The sequence below is a fragment of the Gopherus evgoodei genome, chromosome 5 (genome assembly GCF_007399415.2).
Source record: "Gopherus evgoodei ecotype Sinaloan lineage chromosome 5, rGopEvg1_v1.p, whole genome shotgun sequence".
In the NCBI taxonomy this organism is placed as follows: domain Eukaryota; kingdom Metazoa; phylum Chordata; order Testudines; family Testudinidae; genus Gopherus; species Gopherus evgoodei.
The window spans coordinates 44,366,789-44,387,256 of NC_044326.1; the positions used below are offsets into that span (position 1 = coordinate 44,366,789).

Below are 20,468 nucleotides of genomic sequence, written 5' to 3' on the forward strand. Positions count from 1 at the left end.
TATGATTCTATGAAGTGTGTTATGGTGTACATTCTGGACTTTCTCCTCAGAGTATATTCTGTGGTATCTGAGTGCATGGCTATAGATAACAGATTTCTTGGTATGTTTGGGGATTTGTGAAGGTAAATGTGGTGAACTGTATGTTTCTTGTAGATAGTTGACAGTAGGGTTCTATTGCTGAAGCTGATCATGGTGTCCACAAAGTTGATGCTGGTCAAGAGTTTTCTAGAGAGAGTTTGATGGCTGGGTGGTGGTTGTTGACGTTGTGGTGGAAATTTATGAGGGAGTTTAAGTCATCTATCCAGAGGATGAAAATATCATCAATTTATCTCAGCTATACCATTGGTTTCATAGCGTATTTATCTAGAAATTCTTCCTCAAGTTTGCCTGTGAAGAGGTTGGCATATTGGGGAGCCATCCTAGCACCCATGGTTCTTCCCATGGTTTAGACAAAGTGTTTGTTGTTGAATGTAAAATTCATATGAGTGAGGATGAAATGGATGAGTTTGGCAATGTGTTTGGAGTGGGGATCTGAGTGTTGTCCATTATCTTGTAGATATTTGAGCCAGGCAGTGATGCTGTCATCGTGAGGGATGTTGGAACATTTTCAGTATCAATATACTGATGAGATGACAATGCAGATGGGAAGCCTACAGATGGAAATGTAGCACAAATGCCCTTTTAAAGTACATTCATGAGGTGTAGGATAAAGAAATGCAAAAAAGACCCATCTTGATACTGGAGTGAATATCGGCCCATTTGCAAATATGCTAAAGCGAGTCTTACAATTGCTATAATGGATTTCCAATGTGAGTATCTAAACTGTTTACAAAGGATGGGATTTTCAAACACACTCATTGCTGGCCCAACTCTGCTCTGATTTCAGTAGTAGCAGAATTAGGCCAGTGCTGAACACTACTGAAATCCCACCCACCCAGAGAGTCTGAAAAAGGAGTTCTTCCAGTGGGTGAGCAGAATGGGGACAACTCTGCATTCATAAAGGCATTTATAAAATAATATAAGGAACATGTATTTTATATGCATATTGACAGGGATTTATGACTATTGAGATAAAGTATTAATTATTGAACACGTAAGCAAATGCGTAGATTACATATGCATGTACCACCAATAGTGTTTGAAAGAAGGCACTGATTGGAAAACAAAAGCTGCACAATAAAATGGATGGGGATTGATTTGTGATACTGAACAAGAAACTGGAGGGGGTAGGAGGCCAAAGAGGGAAGCAACAGGGAAAGTGAGTGCAGAACAGCCACACTTCCCTGCACTCTTGCTGGATTGCAATATCCAAATAGAAAAGAGACAAGCAGTTGGTCACCAAAGGTAAAGAACTGTAAATTTCAGCCAGCAATTATTTCGTAGCAAGGGCTTGCTTTATACACTCACAAGGAGCAGGGAGGGAGTTTGTCAGCCATTTAAAAGGCCTCTTGAATCAGTATGCAAAGGTCAAAGCAGCCATTATCTTTATTAACATGACGTGATTTCCACAGGATCAGTCCATCAGATATTAGATACTGGACAACAGCCTAGTGAGCTGCAGTATTTGATCTGCCACCTGCTTTGTGAGTAAGGTATAGCCTCGGAGAAGGATAGTCTTCTGGTTAAGACACTGGACTAAGACTTGGCTGCTCTGGACTCAGACCTTGGCTGGTCCACAGTTTTCCTCAGTTCCTCATCTGTAAAATCTAATTCACAAGGCTGTGCTGAGGATAAAAACATTAATGTTTGTGTAGTGCATAGAAACCACAGCAATTCAGGTCAAGTGATTACCTAAACAGATGGTTTGACACTGAAAAAGAAATTAAATCTATAACTATCAGCCCCAGAGAGACTTAGCACATTAAGGGTCCTCCAAGAGTGACTATTACAGAATAGCAGCACTATTAAATCACTGGAGCAATACAAATTCCACAATAGTTGCATAGACTGCAATCAACCTTTATACCAGATGACTGGGAGGTAGCTAATGCAATGCTGACTTTTGAAAGGGCTCCAGAGAAGACCCTGGCAATTTCAGGCCGGTAAGCCTAACTTCAGTAATGGGCAAATTGGTAGAAACTATAGGCAAAAACAGAATTATCAGACACAAACACAATTTGTTCAGGAAGAGTCAACATAACTTTTGTAAAAGGAATTCATGCCTCACCAATCTATTAGAATTCTCCAAGGGAGTCAACAAGCATGCTGATAAGGGTGATTCAATCAATATAGTGCACTCAGATTTTTGGAAAGCTTTTGACAAGGTCCCTCACCAAAGGCTCTTAAGGAAACTAAGTAACCATAGGATAAGAGAGAAGGGCCTTCATGGATCAGTACCTGGTGGAGAGATAGGAAACAAAGAGTAGGAATAAATGGTCAGTTTTCACAATGGAGAGAGGTGCCCCAAGGATCGGTATTGGGACCTCTGCTACAACATATTCATTAATGATCTGGAAAAAGGGGGTGGACAGCACAGTGGCAAAGTTTGCAAATGATATAAAATTACTCAAGATAGGTAAGTCCAAAGCAGACTGTGATGAGTTACAAAGGGATCTCACAAAACCTGGTGACCGAGCAGCAAAATGGCAGAAGAAATTCACTGTTGATATGTCCAAAGTAATGCACATTGGAAAAAATAATCCCAATGATACATATACAATGATGAGTTATAAATTACCTGTTACCACCCAAGAAAGAGATGTTGGACTCACCATGGATAGTTCTATGAAAACTTCTGCTCAGTGTGCAACACAGGTCAAAACAGCTAACAGCATGTTGGGGACTGTTAGGAAAAAGGATATAAAATAAGACCGAAAATATCATAATGCCACCATATAAAGCTATGGTGCACCAATACCTTGAATACTGTGTCCAGTTAAGTCTCCCCATCTCAAAAAGGATACAGTGGACTGGAAAAGGTTCAGAGAAGGGGACAACAAAAGATGATCAAGGGTATGGAATGGCTTCCATATGAGGAAAGACTAAAAAGATTAGGGCTGTTCAGCTTAGAAAAAGGACAACTAAGGGAGGATATGATAGCAGTTCATAAAATCATGAAGTGTATGGAAAAAGTGAATAGAGCAGTGTTATTTACCCTTTCACATAATACAAAAATCAGGGGTCACCCAATGAAATGAACAGCAGCAGGTTTAATATGAACAAGGAAGACATAAGCAATATTCAGTTGGTTTGTCGGCCATGTGCTTATCCTCTGCAGAGGAGTGAGCTAGGAGTAAGTCTGTAAAGAAGATATAGTGTTGAGTGTCATTTGTGTACCGCTGTGTTGTCTCATCAGTTCTCTCCATGGCTTCATATAGAAGTTAAATGATATAGTGGTGAAGATAGAGCCTGTTGGACTCTGCAGAGAAGGACTTTGGAAGTGGTGGATCAGTTGCCCATCTCATCTGAGAGGAAGGAACACAGGCCATTTCAAGGTATTTCTGGTCACCCCTGAAGCTGCTTCAAGATGAGACAGAAACAATTTGGGGATCTGTAGTATCAAATGCCACAGAGAAGTCCAGCAGAATGAGTGTGGATACATTTCCTTTTTCTATAGACAGAGAGAAGTCACCAACAATCAGGGATAGCTCTAGGTTTTTTGCCGCCCCAAGCAAAAAAAATGTTGGCTGCCCCCACACCAGCCCTGGGCTGCCCCCTCACCCCCCGCACCAGTGCCCTCCTCCACCCACAACCCCTGCCACCCCAGCCCTGGGCTCTCTCTTCTCCCCCCCCACCCATCCCACCAGCACCCCCTGCCACCCCAGCCCTGGGCTCTCTCTTCCCCCACTCACCCATCCCACCCGTACCCGCTGCTGCCCCAGCACTGGGCTCCCCACTCGCCTCCAGCCGGTCCAACGCTGGCAGGGTTGGGATAAGCAGCGGGGCTCCCGGGCCACGCCTCAGTCCAGGGTCCCTCCAGTCAGGTCTCCCACCTCCAGGACCGGCCGGGACCCGGGATGGCAGAGCCGGGGGACTGCCCCGGAAGGGGGCTGAGGAGCCAGGGCAGGGTATCCCCAGAGGGAGCGAAGCCCCAGAGAGCGGGATAGCGGGCCCTGCTGCAGCTGCTGCTTCTGGCTGCCCTGCTGCAGTCTCTGGGCAGTTCGGGCCACTTCGCTCAGCTCCCGCGGCGGCACTGGGGGGCAGCCGCCCTGCAGCACCTGCAGGCGGCTCTACGTACCCTGCTGGGCAGCCCCCAGCCCGAATTTCCCCCGTTCGGAGCCTGCCCAGCCCAGCCACAATGTGCGGGTGCTGCTCCCCGACGGCGCGAACCGCAGTGGCCCCAGGGCGTCCCTGTGCGTGATGCGCTGCTGCTGCCAGGGCTGGCTGTAAGCTTTTGCCACCAGAAGCGGAAAAAAAAGACGTCAGGAATGCCGCCCCTGAAAATGTGCCACTTCAAGCACGTGCTTGGTTTGTTGGTGCCTAGAGCTAGCCCTGCCAACAAGAGCAACAGGTACTGTCTGCACTGGAGATTTCTCTCCCTAACTTCTCAATTAGTTTGTTTAGAAAGGGAAATTTATAGACTGGGCTGTAGTTTATGAGGTCTCTAGCTTCAAGGAAGTGTTCATTTTGTAGTGACTAGATGGTGCTTTAGGGAGAGTGGAAGACTGCCTTCATCAAAGGAAGTATTGATGATCTTTGGCAGTAGGGGTCCCAGGAATCCTCTGCTCTCTTTCACCACCCTGGTAGGACAGAGGTGAAAATTGCAGGTAGTGGCCCTGGTTGCCATCTATAGTTCTATAACATCTTCGTGGGTGAACAAGACAAATTCTTGGGAGGATGGTGGTGTGCTTCTAGCTCTGCTCTAGACTTCCTATTCTTGGTGTCCTATGAGGTTACCACAGATGCAGGTGATCATGTCTGTAAAATAAGATGAGAATTCCTTGTAGCAGGAGATGCTATTTTCAGGGGTTGAGTTGAGGCTGTCTGGGTTTGCAGAATGATTTATGGGTGAGATTCTGTTCTGTGCCTCTGAGATTCAGCACAGAACGTGCATTGCTGAAGGGCCTATGCTGGCTTAAAGCCACCTTTGCTCTCTCCTGATCCTGGGGTGCCTTGGTATCCGGAATATCTCCAGCATAATTTAGACACCCCTGACAACCTACCTGGGCTGCCCTATTGCAGCAGCACTTCTCAGAATCACCAAAGCAGTGCATGTTGCAGCCCTGCCCTTAACATGCCCCCTCTTTCTCCAAGTCCCAACTTTTGCCAGGGCTTGCAAGGAGATCCTTAGAAGGCAGCTTTACAGTTGTCTTCCATAGTACCTGTATAGGAGAATCCTCTCCCAGCCAGAACTGGACTTTTGTATCCCCTCTGAACTGTTCTAGCACTTTTACATATTGTAAAGGGGATGGAACAGTGGTGAGGGCTTCACCTATGGTCCTGCCAAACATGACTTTCCTGTCTCTATGGCAGAGGAGAGGTAAACTCCAATTTCTGGACAGTTTTCAGTAACTTTTTCCTGGCAGTCAAGCAGAACAGCCTTCTGCAAACAGAGATCGTCCGATTGTTGACCTCAGTTTTTTCCTAACTGTGTGCCTCCTCTGACAATTTTATTTAATCACACTTCTTCAGACATCAATTATACTGATATCTTTGCAAGGGGAGGTTAATCCATCTCTGTGCAGTTTCATCCATCAAACAGTGGAATATTCAGACATTTTTCAGAATTCACATACTGGTAATCAGCATGTACTGTACTGTCTATGAAATGCAGGATCGAAATAGGGCCCAAATTTGATCTCACTGAACAGATTTTATCCCAGTGCACAGTAACTTCATTTAACATAATGGATTTACTCCTGATTTATACAAGTGTAGTCTGATCAGAAGCAAGCCAATTAAACTTACATACTAAAAATTAAAATAAAAAAAGAAATGACCTAAACCGATTGGTCAACTATGTGGAGAGGTGGCTGGAGTGCTAGCAGTGCATAGATACTTACACATACACACATCATCCTTTTTTCCTCCCACTCCTTCTCCTTCAGTTAGTAGGAATGAGGTTTTGAAAAGTGACTAGTGAATTTTTCAGTGCCCAACTTGAGATAGGTTGAAGGGGCCTGATTTCTAGAACATACTGATCACCCACCTGTTGAAAATGAGACCATTTAAGATGTCTCAAGCTAGTCATTTATGAAAATTTAGGCCCAGGGCTAGCTGTTGTAGGATGGATGGGCAAGACCAGGAAGGAGTAAATCACTGACTCATTTTTATGTTTTTAAGTTTAGCTAGAAAACGATTTAATTTGATGCTTTTATTTTTTTTATTATGTAACATGCCCTGTGATATTTGTATGAAGTGTACTTTACAAACACATTTCATGTAATACTGAAAAAACTGGTAATACAATATCTGCATCTTTTCAAATTGTGAGACCGGAAGACATCTTTGTTTCTATTTCATATTAATATAACTGAATATTTGTTAAAAGTTAGCACATTTCTCAGCTACTCTGAGGAGTCCTAAATTAACAACTTGGATTTCAGACAAGGCACAAAATCAATACCTCATATCATTAGTTCAGATAGACAGAAGATGCCCATTCAGCATGCCGCTAGCTGGCCAGAGGAGTGCCCCAAGGTTGTGTTTAATCAGAGGCAGAGGGGTCAGGGACAGCATTACAGGTGAGTCAGGTGGCAGCAGAGCAGCCCAGAGGATTCAGGGAGCCTGGGGTCTTCGGCGGCGGAGGGCTCCCACTTCGGCGGTAATTCGGCGGCAGGGGTCCTTCTGCTCCAGGACCCGCAGCCGAAATGCTCCGAATACCCACAGCGGGGGCCCCCCACCGCCAAATTACCACCAAAGTGGGACCCAATGCCGAAGTGCCGGGTCTTCGGCGGTAATTCGGTGGTGGGGGGGGTCCTTCCGCTGCGGAGACCCAGAGCGGAAGAAGCTCTGGGGGCCCAGGGGGCCCAGGCCTGGGGGCCCAGGCCCCATGAGAGTTTTCCAGGGCCCCTGGAGCGAGTGAAGGATCCCGTTCCAGGGGCCCCAAAAAACTATCGTGGGGGCCCCTGCAGGGCCTGAAGCCTGGGGCAAATTGCCCCACTTGCCCCCCCCGGGCGGCCTTGGGTGGTAGAGTCAGAGGAGCAGACCCTGGAACTGGCCCTGGATCAGGCTACACAGCAAGACGGGCTAGGGTACATCCTGGTGCCATATTCCAAAGATCTGCTTCAGGGATGGGCCTGGGAAGGATTCAAAAGAAAAAGTGGCACCAGGGCGGACCTGGAGCCAGAGACTGGTAAGTAGTGTCAGCCACCTTTATTATATTGTAGATTGTTGCATAAGTAGAAGGGGTTGAAATGGAGGAATTACATGCAGGGGGTTAGATTTAGCTTCTGTTGTCGGCAGAATTCAAAAAAGAATCTGGATTATAGGCTTAGCATGCATGAGTGCATATTTGGGCATATATGCCTCTCTTTGTAATTCTTTTCCACTGATAAGCTGTTAGAGAGTTAGGCCACTAACTATCATGGCAGCAGTGTCCAAGACTGTCTGGAGTATAAGTCCGAGTGGCTGTAGCAAGCAGCCAAGTCTCACTGGGGATAGGTAATTGGGGATGGTGCCCCCTCCCCATTCGTTTATGGCATGTTGTCTGGACTGGAGAGAGGGTAGGGACGGGGGGGGCAGTTTTGCTACTAGCAACCCTCCTCATTCTAGCTTAACATTTTGCTAATATGTGCCTAAATTTTCCCTCACTCCTGGCTGGTGATGCTTGAAATTTTTTCATGCAGTACAAACTCTACTCAATTTATTCACCAAATGCAAAAAAAAACTCTTTCACACAGATAGATGGAATACCTCTACTGACCTGGAAACATAGTCCTCCTCTTCACTCTGGTATTTCTAAGAGATTAACATCTTCCAAGACTTCCCTGACCTGAAATAATGTTAAAACCAGCATGGGTACCCTGACCCTTACTGGGATGTCCTCCCACTCCTCCCAGGCCAGGCCCCAATTTTGTTTTTTATGTAATTGTGTCTGTGAACTGGCATCATTGATAGTAGGAGCTTCTGAGCAGGCCACAGGTGGCAGCCTTTGCTGTAACCCAACCTCTTCCCCCAAGAGCCTCTGCCACTGATTTCAAATGGGCAAAAACTGCTGCTGAAATGTTCACCACTATCTCACAGACTCTCCATCTGTGTCTGGCAATAACAGTGCAGCTGTGAGCAGGAAAAGCTCTTCCATTAGTTCTGGATCCAGGGCTTAGCTCTGGCTGGAATGGACAAAAGCAAATAATGTGCAGAGCTGCACATGCCATGGCTAGATGTGTTGGTGGGCCAAGAACACTTCCACAGAGAGGCTTGGGAATGACAGACAAGTTCTCCCACAATACACCATGAACCAAATCCTAGAGTAGCTTCAGGTAGCAAGATACTAAGAACCCTGGGATATACAACCTTGGTGGCTCCAAAGATATATTCAACTGGAAATACAACATACATTTTTAACAGTGAGGATTATTAATCATTGAAACAATTTACCTAGGGCCATGGTGGATTGTCCATTACTGGCAATTTATAAATCGATTGGATATTGTCATAAACATATAAGTAAGAGTTAATAGAACAGAAGTACTTCATCTCTTTTTTGTCTGTAAAGGGTTAACAAGATCTGTCAGCCTGTCACCTGACCAGAGGACCAATCAGGGGACAGGATACTTTCAAATCTTGAGGGAGGGATGTTTGTGTGTGTACAGTTAGTGTTTGGTTGTTGTTCACTCTGGGGGCTCAGAGGAACCAGACGTGCAACCAGGTTTCTCTCCAATCTCTCTGATACAGTCTCTTGTATGTCCAGAATAGTAAGTACTAAGTAGATAAAGCGAGTTAGGCTTATGTTTGTTTTCTTTATTTGCAAATGTGTATTTGGCTGGAAGGAGTTCAAATTTGTATTTTGCTGAAAGGATTTTAATTTGTACTTGTATACTTAGGCTGGGAGGGTATTCCCAGTGTCTATGGCTGAAAGACCCTATAACATACTCCATCTTAAATCTACAAAGATAATTTTTACTGTTTTTTTCTCTTTAATTAAAAGTTTATCCGCAGTGTAGACATACCCTGGGTGTGATACAGGTCAGCGTCCTGCTGCCTGTTAGAAACAACCCCCCAGGAGAATGTCAAGATAGTTTAACTAATCTTATGTCTTCAGTATAGTTCCTAACCAAGATGACCTATATAAAGAAATGCTAGTGTGACCTTACTGCTTGCTGAATCTGTAAATAGGTAATTAGTTAGCTTATTTATTAAAGTAACACCACACCCTGTCTAAGATGAAAAACCAGACCTACAAGATAAACCTCATCTCATGTTTCTGCTGGCTGTAGAGTCTCTAAGTATTTGCTCATATTCTAATGATGAAATTATATACATGCTTTGTACTACAGCTGCAAATGTGAGGGTGAGGTACTCAAGATAATGATAATCTAATAGATATATTCCCTCTCTGAATTCTGTGACCCAGACGTGCAGACATAAAGATATGTACTCCTCTGAACAGGCTTTACTGATGATTATTTCATTCTACTATTTATTTAATTAGTGAGGTTTTCATTAAAATATGTACATATGACAGAACATCAATATTTCTGTCACTGTGTGTGTTCACATGTGTGAGAGAGAAACATCAACAAAGCAGACTGCATTTTACATGATGATTGATAGCACAGTGGAACAAGCCTGTGTATTCACACCTTGCAAGACTCAAATAAAATAAGAGACAGTATTTTTAAAATACTATCTGGAAACATGAAAATGGAAACAAAAATTCAAAAATGAGACATCGATCTTTTATAAGAAAAATATTTATGAAACAATGTGCAGCTGTAACTATTTCCCCTAATGTATTTTTACATTAAACAATTTTGAATATTCAATAAAGAACTCCACCAAATGAGGGAAAAAGTATTTTAAAAAATAAATAGGGCTACTCTGTGTAGAGGGGAAGGATTGTCCAGTGGGTATGTCTACACTGCACACTCCTTATGTAGGGTATATACAATGCACACTCCCCTAGCACAGGTAATAGCAGTGTTATGGTGAGGCACTGCTTAGGCAAGTAAAGACATGCCAAAATTTTAGAGCTCTCTTACACAGCTCTCTACAAGCCCAAGCAATACCTCTCCCATCTACACTCCTATTTTTAGTAGTGTACTGTCCCTCTGCCTCCCCGCTGGCAAAGCCTTTCCTCGTGTCCCCAAAAGACTCAGGCAGCAGGGAAAGGCTCTGGCAAGGGGAGTCAGCCTCACCGCCACAGCCTTTCACTGCTTCGTGGAGCTACAGTGTGGATGCAGCCTGCTTTTCACTGCAGCATGGAGCTTCACGTGTAGTGTCTGTATCTTACATACTGCCGCTGATGTAGACAAGGTATAAAACTTGGGAGATGCTCATTCAGTTCCTTGCTGTGCCACAGACCTTTCTGTGACCTTGGGCAAGTCAGTCAATCTTGCTGTGCCTCAGTTCTCCGTCTATATGGTGCAACTAATAGCACTACCACACAGGCGTATTGTGAGGATAAATACAGTAAAGATTGGAGAGTCTCATATATTATGAGAATGGTGGGGAGGGAGGGCTTATAGGTACTCAACACAGCTAGATACTCATAAAGACATGTTTATAACATATTAATCTATTTTAGGGTTTTATTCTGCTGCCCATCACTATAATATCTGAGAACCGTCCACATAAAAGCACTGACCATCCACATAAAAGCACCGGAAACCTTCTGACCGCTATACTTACCTACATGCCTCCAGCTTTCATCCAGACCACATCACATGATCCATTGTCTACAGCCAAGCTCTAAGATACAACCTCATTTGCTCCAATCCCTCAGACAGAGACAAACACCTACAGGATCTCTATCAAGCATTCTTAAAACTACAGTACCCACCTGGTGAACTGAAGAAACAGAATGACAGAGTCAGAAGGGTACCCAGTACAGGACTTGCCCAACAAAGAAAGTAACAGAACGCCACTAGCCATTACCTACAGCCCCCAACTAAAACCTACGACCTATCCTGAAGGACGACTCCTCATTCACACAGACCTTGGGAGACAGGCCAGTCCCACTTACAGACAGCCTCCCAATCTGAAGCAAATACTCACCAGCAACTGTACACCACACAACAAAAACACTAACCCAGGAACCAATTCCTGCAACAAACCCCATTGCCAACTCTATCCACATATCTATTCAAGGGACACCATCATAGGACCTAACCACATCAACCACACCATCAGGGGCTCGTTCACCTGCACATCTACCAATATGATATATGCCACTGTGTGCCAGCAATGCCCCTCTGCCATATACATTGACCAAACCTGACAGTCTCTATGCAAAAGAATAAATGGACACAAATCAGACATCAAGAATTGTAACATTCAAAAACCAGTAGGAGAGCACTTCAATTTCCCTGGACACTCAGTAACAGACTTAAAAGTGGCAATTCTTCAACAAAAAAAACTTCAGAAACAGACTTCAACGAGAAACTGCAGAACTGGAATTAATTTGCAAACTGGACACCATCCAATTAGGCCTGAATAAAGACTGGGAGTGGATGGGTTACTACAAAAAGTAATTTTCCTTCTCTTGATATTCACCTCTTCTTGTCAAGTGTTGAGAATAGGCCATTTCCACCATAACTGAATTGGCCTCGTTAGCACTGACCCCCCACTTGGTAAGGCAACTCCCATCTTTTCATGTGCTGTGATATATATATACTGCTTACTGTATTTTTCACTTCATGCATCTGATGAAGTGGGTTTTAGCCCATGAAAGCTTATGCCCAAATAAATTTGTTAGTCTCTAAGGTGCCACAAGGACTCCTTGTTGTTTTTGATAAAAGCACTAGTTATAGCAAAGTCCCTAGCAGACTTCGTGGAGTCTCTGGCTCTTCCTTTTCAAGGTCAAAACTGTGTTCAGGTTAAGTCATAGGGAGAGAGGGCTGGTAGGGGTTTAGGAATAAACGGATATTTGAATTGTGATTTTATATCACTTATAAAAATCTTTTAGGTAAAACCCTCACAAAACTAAAGGCAATAAGTCTTATCCAGAAAACTTTTCTGGTAAGAATTTAAAACACATCTCTTACAATAAACTCTGACTACTCCATTTATAGTTCAGTACTGTAGTGAAATAAAAATTGCTGGCAATACTTGCTGCTGAAAATGTAGAACTGAATAGCTCTTGCTAATGCATACAATACTACCTAATGGTAAGAGACATAAAAAGAACCAGTGGTTATTACTTTACTGTTTTGATTATTATGTGAAAGTAAGGTGACTGTAAATATGAGTTTCGTGTTGGGATTTGTTTTTATTTATGTTCCAGCTTGGATAATTATACTAATTTAAAATTAGAAATGGAGCCTTTCAAGGCCAGGCCTGTTTTGAACCTGATACATTATGACCTTTATCTCCCTGATTAAACTGGCTCTTAATGTACTGCTATGGATCAGATTATTTTGCCAATATGTTTTCAGATGTCATAGCCTCTGCTGAAAATTAGCTACTGAAACACAGAAGGAACTGGAATGAGACAATGGTTTGAATGTACCAATGGTTAACTCCAGTCAGAATTTAAACAGATTCTGCAGGATTATTTCAAACAGAAAGAAGACATTGACCTGTATCACACTGAGTTCATAACACCTGCTGATACGGAAGAATTGATTCTGTCTGAAATGAAATTTGTTATTTAGGACTTCACAGTATAGCTGAGCAATTTGCTCACTTTTAATAAATATTCCATGATATTAAAATGAAATAGAATCAAAGACATACGGTCTTATAATAGCTGCAGCTTTTCAAATTGTATTTACAGTTTTCATGAATATCCAGATTTTGGGATAAACAAAACACTGTCACTTCAAATTGCATGCCTTTAGAGGCTGTTTTTGAATAGTGGGCATTATGACTAATTTGTCAGTGTGGAAATTCCACTAAAGTCAATAGAGTTATTTCACGCCTGAATCTGACTGAGTTTCTGATGACCCCTTCTTAATCTATATATAGAAACAAACTCACCCTATATATAAAAATGTAAATTATGTGCAAAAAGTAATTTCCTCCAATAAAATACAGACTAGAAACAGAAAAAAAATCACCCCAAACTATACCCAAAAATGCTCCCCCGAGAATAGAAAACCCAAATCCCTCCCCCTGCCCCCAACATACTATGCCCTTCTTATACAAGGATACATACTAAATATAACAGATTGTAATTTGTGGATGCCCCAAGCCCAAAAGTTTCTGTGGTGTTCACATCTATATAGTTCAAAAGAAAATTATGATAAACAGAAGCCATGTGCCAATAAAAATGCCCAAAGCTCTGGAAATGGGGAAAAAAATCAACCCAAAGCAGATCTTAAAAAGAAACAAAAAGTTCTTGTTTTGAGCCTGACCTAAGTATTTTAGCAGTAAGTCAAGACAAATAACTACCAGCTAGCGCTGCAAATACAGTAGTTTAGGCTAATTACAGTAGCTAGATCCAGGATATCATTGCCTGCAAGAAGGAACTCAGCAATGCACACATTGAACTGCTTGACTGAGCAAAATCAAAGCAGCCTCTACGGGATGGAGCAGATCCGCAGCGGTTGTAAATTGTCATAGCTTCACTGAAGTCAATGTAGCTATACCAAATTACAACCGCTGAGATTCTAGCCTTTTATGTCCAAATGGACCATAACACAGAAAGACATTTAGGCCATGGTTGGTGGAAATGGATCTTGAAGAAAGAATTTGCGAGGGTAGCAGCAAAGATAGTGAGGTTTCTTTGAATGCAGCAAATGTCACATCAGTGAGCACAATATCATTCATTCAGGACTTTTGTGGCTCATTTCGGGGAGCAAAGAAGGACCAAGTATTTATTCAGTAGGAGTCATCAGCAACACAAAGAAGCCTGGTTTACATAATTATGCTACAAAATATCTGAGCTCAAAGGAGTGTTCCACCTCGTCTGAACTGCTTATCCACTTTGCTTCCAGTCAGCTTCTCTGGGAGTCGTATAGTAGATAGAGATCTGGTATCTGTACTCAACAGGACTCTATTTCTCAACTCTGACTCCATATGCCTATTTATGTAAATCACATCATCTTTCTGTGCCTCATTTTACCCACTGGGTAGGAATTTCAGCATCACTGTGTACCAAAATCTAAAGTAGTTCCTGTGGACCTCAAGTAATGAAATTCAAGCCCAGCCAGCAGAAGTAAGGAATTGAGCAGCTGTACACTGGCTCTCAAAAGAACACATGGCCGGATGGAGATCTTAGTTATGTCAATATAGATGGAATTACTCTGGATTTACACCACTGTAATTGAGATCAGAATCAGGTCCCTGGAGTCTAGAGTAGCTACATGTGGATCTCTACTATTTGCTATTGAAATTAGTGCTGCACTTTAGAATATGAAAAATTTAGGTCTCTCTGGATCAAATCTATGTTATAAATAATAACAATGGTCCCTGTGGACCTTCAGTAGTGAAATTCAAGCCCAGCGGCCAGTACCAATTACAAATGCAGCAGAAACATGTTGGATCCCAAAAGCGCAGACACAGGCACACACAGATGCTAAACTCTGGCCTGAGCCTTTTCAATATATTTTTGATTGCTGCAGCTGTGAGTTAGATTTCTTATAATAATAAATAATGATGAATAAAAATAATAATTATTAAATTAATTAATAAAGTGCTAGGAAAGTAACCATGGTGGTAGCAGGTTTAGGGCTTGGACTGACAAAGAGCAGCCAGCCAGCACCATACTGACTAATTGCAGTGGTGACAGCCCCATGTTGTGTTGGTTGAAATCTGCTCCTACCTAAATGTCTCTAATTGTTTCCTCCCCGTTGCACCTGCACAACAGACACAGACTGGAGCTCTACCTTGCTACTTCTCACCCCCACCCTTCCTCCACCTAAACAATAGGGGCCCAATTATGCAAACACTTACGCGGGTTGACTTAAACAGGATCACTCACATGCATAAAAAGTTACTCGTGTGTGTGTGTGCAGTATCAGGGCTTGACTTTTTAACAGGGGAAGTTTCCATTTGTTATTAATAAAGTGTTTCCTGACTGTGGAGATTCTACAGCAGGCCATACAAGAAGCTTTCACTGCGAGCAGCAAATTGATTCCATCCCCAGCCAGCATCCAGAACTGAATGAGAAATGATTGTGGAAAATAGGGCTGAGTCAAACATGGCAGTCACCTCCAGGGCCTGCTTTATATGAGGTAGAAGGGGGATTTTGAACCTGAATCTCCTACTTCCTGGTTGAGTGCTCTGACCACCAGGTTATGACTGGTTTCTTCTTGGGTTTTTGTGAAACACAACTAACCTGACTTGAGAGCTTAACTCCAATGGCTGTGAATCCTCAGTAGAGACAGATGCTTCCGGCCCAGAGTTAGACAGCCAACTCCCTTTAAGGGGCAGGACTGAGGCCTCACCCTTGTCTCAGCGTTTTGTGAATTCCTTTTTAGATGTCTAACTCTCCCCATGCCTTGTATAGGGAGCCTGGTAACCTAACTTGGGGCTGTGAATTCCTGTAGGTAACAGGGCACCAAAAGATTAGTGAAATGATTAAAAATATAGAAGCCTCCAAAGCTTGTGGCAGCACAGTTCTCAACTCTGGATTTTACAGCATTTCACTTAAATTAATTTTGTCTTAGAAAGCAAAATAAAAAAGTGGCTTACTTTTAATACACATAATTGTATAGGTACTTTGGGCCAAATTCATCCTTGTAATTCAACTGACTTCAGCAGGGATAAATTTCACCAGGGAGAATGTGGTCCTCTACCATGAATTTGGACTGGCCCTTTAAGCATTTTAACTAGGGGTCCACTTTATTGCTGCTGTACTCTGAGCTCATTGCACACCACAGAAGCTCCTTGACTCCTTCTATGCTCCCCTTCTGCCACTAGCTCCCTCTCACACCTCTTTTTCAGTGATTTCTTGCAACTCTGTCACCTTCTCCCACCCAGTGATGCCCCCTCATTCTTCCTCTCCCTATGCAAGAGTCCCATACGTTCTCCTCTCCTATGCCACAGATTGTGTGTGTCCCCCATTTCCTCCTTTGCCACATGCCAGGGACCCTGCGTGAACCTGTTTTCCCTCCTCCACACCAAGGTCCCCCATTTTCCCTACATTTTAAACTCTATTGGAAGGATGGACAGAGATAGAGAGTATTAATGACTGCTATTGACCAGGTCTTTGATCTAGAAACAGATTCAGATCTGATTGAAGCTAATGTGTGTGCTAACCAGGTGCCTGGGGCTTTGCGTGTTTTTCATTTCCCCTTTCCAGTTTTTCAGTTCTCACTCAAATCAATAAGATTGTGCCCATGGATGCCTAGAACACTCCATGAAAATTTGAAATTGATAGGGTGCAGCATTCAAAAGTTATTGCATTACAGATAAACATCGAGTTAAGTGCAGGGCTATACTTCGCTCAGCCAAAAATGACTCACAGTTCTAATTTGCCTCTCACTTGTGTTGGTGTAAATCCAGAGTAGCTCCACTGAAGTCAACAGAGTTACACTGGTGGAACAGAATCAGGCTATAACAGGCAAAACTCCCTTTGATATCAGGGCAGGGGACAGCAGAGAGACCAAGTGGAAATATGTTATATATTCAACAATATGACACTGTGATTAAGTCAATTCTGTTCTAGATTTCACACATTTAATTAGCAGTGCAGCCAGAGATAACTCCACCTGAATAAATTAAGGTAGACTTGGGACATAATTAGTAGTATTACTTTTATCTTACCTTATACTTGAGCATATATATATATAGGAGCATTGCAGCAGCTCCTCCTCATTACACTGAGATGTACTGTGACTATTTGGTGTGCACTGACACAATAAGTGTGTGTTTATTTTTGATATATGTTATAACCTTATAACATAAAATTTCACATTTTAAGAGTTACATGATAATATTTCAACAACACTGCATAATGATGTGATGCAGTATAATCACTCAGCAGGCACCTTTGGAGTCACCAAGCTCCTGTATCCCAGGGTTCATTATTGTTGTGTCAGTGTATATTCTTCAGGGTTTCAGACTGATGCTTAGTTCAGTTTTTAAAACACCATGTTTGCCTAGAGAATGTGCTAAGATGAGCCAAAGAATACATTAAAATATCTTTGAACTAAAAAAGCATGGATTGTAATGTGTTTGTAAACAAAGCAAACAGCAGAATGCCTAAATAACTAGGGTTTTTTGCCTTTAGGTCTTTGTGTTGCTTTTATAATATTATAAAAAAAATCAAAGGGAATGGAATACATTACAATCAATCTTCTGAAAAACAGATGCCTAAAGTCCTTATTTAGGTACTGAATTTAGGTCTGATTTTCAAAAGAACTGAGTACCCAGCAACTCCCATTGACTTACAAAATAAGGCCCTGATCTTGCAATAAGAAAAGTACACTCAGGACCACTGCATTCACAGAATGCTCCAATGGGCTTTCATCTGTCCACACAGCTCTTACTGCAGCATCAGTGCCTTAGTGAAGGCAGGATTTGTCCCTTGCCTGGTCTTATTTTTAGGTATTATAGGTGTCTTGGGGCAATGCATGGTTTCACACACCATAATGTGTCAACCCAATGGCAGAATCATAGTCTAAACCATGAAGCTGGGACCTTTAGGCCAATATTTTCAAAAATGGGCTCCTAAAATTAGGCTCTAAAATCCACATTTGGGCATCTAAACATGTGACCTGATTTTCAAAAGTCCTGAGCACTCAGCAGATTCCACTGAGACACCTGTCCTAAGTAAAAGCAGATAAATTGGAGACATGGGGCAAATACCATTTTCATGCTGTGGTTGCGTATGTGAGAGAGCAAAATTTGTCCCATTATTGTGTCACTCTAAAATTTGAATAGCCTTAGACCTTCAACTTGTATATCACTTTTGTACTGTATTGTATTTGATTGTAATCTCCTTGGGGCAAGGACAGTATCCTCTTCTATAGTCTGAATAGTACTGAGCCCACCAGTGTCACTAAGGTCCAGATTCTTACACCCTTATTCAGGCTGGGTAGCATGTGAGGCCACACATTGTTCCACTGAAGTTAATGGGGCTGTTTGTGGAGTAAGGGCTTCAGAACCTGGCCATAAATAAATAAAAATAACAGTCTTGTTGTTAAAGGATCGTACTATAAGTCAAGAGATGTGAGTTTTAGTCCTCACACTGTTTCCCACTTAAGGGTCAGTGTATATTCTGAAAGCAGTCTAAATTCACAGTCACTCCTTTAAGATTTACATTGGTGTGCCTAAGAGCATAATTCAGGATTTCTTATGTTGCCTTGACCTGGTCACTTTGGCCAACCCCATTAAGTACCTAAAGTTAGACACTTACTTATGAGAAGTTGGCTCAGCTGTTGAGCACAGTACACTGGTGTATCAGAGAGCAGAAGGTAGCCCCTCCTGGTATTGGAAGGAATTCTTTTCTTTGTTTCCCCTTTTCATTTAACAGCAATGAGACTACACGTCTTGTCTCTTTCATGTATGCGATGCCCCTGTTCTCTAACGCCGAGCCACAATGGAGCCCAGTCCTAAAAACAGCCCCACACAGAGCCTGTGGGTGCACCCACGTTACATGGAACATGAGTCCCCAAGCCAATGGTAACTAAGGGAAGCGTCCGCCTCCAGGCAGCAGCCACACAAGCAGCCTGGCCAGAGGAGCCGTGCCCGCCCTGCTCCATGCGGGCAGCGGCTCCACCGCCGTGCCCCGCCAGGCGCTTTGCAAAGGGCTGCAGAGTCGGGCTCTGTGGGCGGCTGGGTGCTGGTGCCCTTGCCCAGCCCATGTTTGTGAAGCCAGCTCCGCAGCAGCCCGCCCTGAGCGCCTCCCTTCTTGCTGCCCCGGGGGCGCCCGCAGCGCGGTTGTTTGGCTGCTGCCGCAGCTTTGCTGCTCGGCCAGGCAGGGGGGTGTAGTTGGCGCCGGGTGCCAGGCGCACGCCTCTGCCTGACACGCAGCGAGGGAGAGGCAGAGGCAGAGGAGCACCTGGAAGGGCCGGTTGGGCGGCAGCTCCGCCGCGGTGCTGGGGATAATTAGTGTCTGTGAGTCTGTCTGCCTCCCGGGGGCAGGGCGGGGGGAGCAGTGCGTGCCTGGCTGGGTGTGAGAGCCAGTGACTCGCCCCGGCCCCTCCAGCGCAGCCTCCACCCAGCGGGCTGGGAGCCGCCCTGGCCGCGCTCCCCACCCTGACCCTCCCCTTACCCCGCCGGCCAAGGGATCCTGGCAGAGCGAGCGGCGCCGGCGTCATGTGACAGCGGAGACTAGTGCCAGGAGCCTGGGGGAGCCGAGCGAGCGCCCTCCCCTCGCCCAGAGACGCACGGCCACCGCGGAGCGCACAGCCTCAGCCGCAGGGAGCCGGGACGCGGGCCGGGTGCTTTGCTCTGTTTCACAGCCCCCATCGCAGGGCTTCGGGCGGCGGCAGAGACCCCCCCTGCCCTGCTGAGGGTGAGCGCGGGGAAGGGAGGGGGGTTATTCCTCGCGTCTGACTGCAACATGCCAAAGTTTCCAGCTGCTGGAAGAAGGGGGGGAGGGGTCAGCACTGGGGCGAACTGGGTGCATGCAAAGCTGCGAGCCCGCTGAGGCTCGGGAGGGAGCGGGCTGCTCTGGGGGCCCCCGCTGCGCCCGCGGACAGTCCTGGCGGCTTGACACGCTCTAACTTCTGCGAAAGTTTTTCAGGGGTGGGGGGAGAATGGATTTTTCTGTCTCCAACTCCTGTGGTGCTTTAGTATCTGTTTCTGCACAGCTTGTAAGGGCGGAAGGAGGGGTTACAAACTCCGATGATACTTCGTCTCTTTCTGGGAAGAGGGGACAGAAAGTCACGTGTGTATAGGGGGCCGAGGGGGGGGCTCTGCGGATGTTTCCATCCCCAGCTTCTGAGATTGCTGCAAAGGCTGCAAGAGAGGGGGGGACAAAATAGAAGGGTCTGCTCTGATGTTTGTGGTTTCCTCTGTCTTACTGGCTTTTACAGAGATTGGGTAAGAAAAATCACGCACCTGGTGTGGCCTTTGGCTCGGCACTCTGGTGCTGATCCCGGGGCGCTCCATTGTCTCCATATGAAAGGGAGTCCTTTTCTTTCCGGCTCTTGACTTGGACAATACGAGAAGTTCTCTTCGGCTCCTGCTACTCAGTAGCAGTTGTTTCAACCCCCAGAGCATCTTTTGGCAGATGGGGGACTGCAGTGGAATAGACAAGTCTACAATTTAAAATGTCATCAGAGCTTGCTAATGCTATTAAAGTACAAAATTGAGTTGGACAATGTAATGGGTTCATTCACTTCTGTTGGATTATAAATGTTTGTCTTCTGTGGGGAGAAAAAACGGTGAAGAGGGTTGTTTTTGTTGTTTGGTTTTTCTAAATAGTACACTATCACTAGTAAGTTATGATTAGGGTCATAGCACTGTGGAATAGTTTAATGGCCAAATTTAACCCTGGTGCAACTTGACTGAATGTGGTGGAGTTACACCAG

The 20,468-nt window shown here is 44.2% G+C and overlaps 1 protein-coding gene across 5 annotated transcripts in view; it reads left to right on the forward strand.

The window, feature by feature from the left end:
* Positions 1-18,945: 18,945 nt before the first annotated feature.
* KLF3 (Kruppel like factor 3) overlaps positions 18,946-20,468 on the forward strand; it is a 29,403-nt gene continuing 27,880 nt past the window's right edge. For 4 of the 5 annotated variants that reach the window (XM_030563195.1, XM_030563192.1, XM_030563197.1 and 1 more), the window contains exon 1: positions 18,946-19,447. The gene's annotated coding sequence lies outside the window, so the exon portion shown is untranslated. The remainder of the gene's footprint in view (positions 19,448-20,468) is intronic. The other variant, XM_030563190.1, reaches the window with a different exon arrangement.